Here is a 3,215-nt window from a genome sequence, read left to right on the forward strand (position 1 = left end):
TAAATGATTACATATTTTTACACAGAAATTTAGAAATCTAACCATATACAACAGTGTAGCACAAAGGTAATCCAAAAAATCATCTTACAAGGAGAAACTGATTTTTAATCTATTTTAATCTTTTTTATTTTATTTATTTTTATGCACTTGGTTGTTATAGGGTCTCACTTTGCAGCTCAGACTCATAGTGATCCTCCTGTTTTCAGCCTCCCCAGCGCTGGGATGACAGGTGTGCACCAGCACACTTGGACTTGGTTGCCGGCTCCGTGTGCCCTGGTGGTGTGGCAGGCGTGGCATGCTGCTTGCCAATTTTATCTATTTTAAAAGCCCACACTGACCACCCTGAGGAGAGAAAACACAGGAGTCCAGTAATGTAAATATCAGAATTGTCACTCTGTTGGGCAAAAACAAAACTATAAAAATTCTGATTTCCTCAAGTTTTTCATTTTCCAAATATGTAAATTTTCCCTTTGACATTAGATAAATCAGAAGCTCAAACTGAGTGTTTCTTTGTTATCATGGGCCCACAGCTTGTTAGTGGTCTATTGTTCGGCGCTAGACATCTGATAGGGGCATGATGCAGAAGTTAGAGAAGGGAAGGAAGTAGTCTGCTGTGGGAGGCTCGGGCACTGAGAAGGGAGAGAATTCAGGAGGGCTGACTGATCCAGGGGCACAGCTGGTTTCTGCAGACCACAAGCTCTTCACAAGCAGTGCTGAGTGCTCATGTCTTACAGGTCTGATCCTATCTCAGGTTACTTTGCTGGACCATGGCCTGTGACTAAGACAGGCCACAGTCTAGTGTTTGTTCCAGGAAACTGTAAAGCAGGAGACAGACTGAGGTAGGGATGAGTACCCAGTGGCCTGTGCTGCTTCTCTGCTTTATTTCTTCGTTTCCTTAAGGGCTAGATTTAGTATTCATAAAGCTTCCTTCCTTCCTTCCTTCCTTCCTTCCTTCCTTCCTTCCTTCCTTCCTTCCTTCCTTATTTCCTTTCTTCCGTCCTTTTGTTTTTCATTCCAACAGAGTCTCACTGATTTTTCCATGCTGTCTTCAAACTTGTGATAGTCTTTCTTAACCTCTTAAGTAGCTGGAATTACAGCTGTGGGCCACTGCATCTAGTCTGACTCCTTCATAACACTTGAAAAATCTCAACATTTTCCATATGTAGGTGCAGACAATGACAGTATGGTGGATACTTAGTGATGCAGGTACTGACGATGACAATGTGGTGTACGCAGTGTCACATATAATGATGATAATGTAGTGGGTGCAGTATTATCCTATAACAAGTGTTAGTAGAAAGTCAAAGATGCAGAAGTCAGGGATTGAACTAACTCCCATAAAATTAATTATCTTCACCTTGAACACAGCTATTTTAATCTTTTAGTCAAAGTTGAAAAAGAAACACAAGTTTGTTTATATTCTAACCAATTATAATCTAAACTTTGAGTAGATTTTAAACATTCTTTGACTATTTTTCCTAACAAATTCCAGAAACCCTAAGGTAAAACACATTTGCTAACCTCAGTACTTGGAAAGGATCAAGTTTTCGTTGCAGAAGGATGGAAATGTTTTTAAGATCTCCCTTTTAAGCAGGAACAAAGAACATAAATCTATAATTCATATGATAGGTATTATAATTTTTTAATTTTCATATTAAATAAGGCCCAGTTTTATTATTTAACTGCTGTGAAGGAGTTAAAATATCTTACCCCCCAAATGCTGCTCCAGAATATATGCCATTTTGAATTAAAGGTACTTAAAAACAGAACAGGTACAAAAAGTTCCTGGGCCATTATTTTGTTCTTAAAAGCAGGAGATAAAATTTCCATGTAAAAGATGATTTTCCTATGGGATAACATTCTTTCATTGTCATGATAGCCAGGAGTTTATCTCAGAAGCTGCCTATATGTCAGGCCAAACACAGAAAAAGAACCAGACACAGTATAGTGGGTGTGAAGAGATAATGACAATCAGGGCTCTAGACCTGTTGCCTTTCAGGATTTATAGAAACTTATCCAGCATATAGGCAAATTCTAATCTTGAGATGTAAGTGATCTCTACATAACAGAAGTGTATGTGCCATAGTCCTGGACTCTTGTTTGACTATGGGTGGGCTTCAGGAGACCTAGAACTACCTGGAGTTCTGGTGTCTGGATTTGAAGGAACATGTGGCCTATGTGATGATTATGTTGGAGAGCCACAAAAGCACTTCACTCTCATTACCATGACAGAAATTTTGTAAAATAAAATAAAATTTGGATCCTTCTTCCAGTCCCCAAGGACCAGGCGCCAGGCTGGAGCTCCCCGCAGCACTGGTCTTGGAAGGAGGCAGTAGTCATGGCTATGCTTGAGTAGATGAGAGCGAACTTGGGCAAGTTGCTTAAGGGTATCGACAGGTACAATCCTGAGAACCTGGCCACCTTGGAATGCTATGTGGAGACAGAGGACAAGGAGAATGCCCATGATGTGGAAGCCAACCTGGCTGTCCTGAGGTTGTACCACTTCAACCCAGCCTTCTTTTTTTTATTTCTTATTAACTTTATTTTTAAAAATAATTTTATTGAGAAAAATAGCAATGAGACAGTTTCAAAACCTATTAGTAGGACAGTTTCAATAATTAATATATTGCATATTGTTGTCTTAGTGGTTATTCATTATACAAGATGCAGACATGATATCCTGTTCACAAAAACTATTAAAACAAATCTTTCTATTCATTGAATTAAGAGAAAGTAGCTGAATACCTATCCTAACTATTTTGAATATACAGATACAAAATAATCTTTCATTTGATCTTCTTTTTTGCTTAGTTTTGTCAGAGAAGGGTATTCCATTATCCTTTTTTTTCATTATCATTTAAATATTGTAGGTGCGTGAATTCAGCAAAATATTCCAATATAGTCCAGTAGTTCATAATAGTAGTGAGTTTTCCGTAGGCCTGGCAATGTCAGAAGATGTTGACTTGAGCCTTTTACAGCTTAGCATATTAATATGGCTTTACTTTTTAATACTTCGTTTGTATACTTTTCTGGTGGGTGGTTAAGACCAAGATAAAGCAAGACCTATATAACAAGAAATGGAACTTCTGTATCTGAGAAGGTCAGTCAAATCCCCTCAGGATTTATCCTGGAGCGCTGTTTGTAGATCCGTTGTCAGTGTCAGCCATGTGGATGAGTCATAGCCATTGCTTGACCAATTTGCTCTCTGTGGAAGT

At 38.6% G+C, this 3,215-nt stretch overlaps 1 pseudogene; it reads left to right on the plus strand.

Annotated features, from left to right (window-relative positions):
- The first annotated feature begins 2,338 nt into the window (after window positions 1–2,338).
- The window catches only part of LOC101570588, a 3,059-nt pseudogene continuing 2,182 nt past the window's right edge, over window positions 2,339–3,215 (plus strand).

Source organism: Octodon degus, unplaced genomic scaffold (genome assembly GCF_000260255.1).
Source record: "Octodon degus isolate 3935 unplaced genomic scaffold, OctDeg1.0 scaffold00120, whole genome shotgun sequence".
Lineage (NCBI taxonomy): Eukaryota > Metazoa > Chordata > Mammalia > Rodentia > Octodontidae > Octodon > Octodon degus.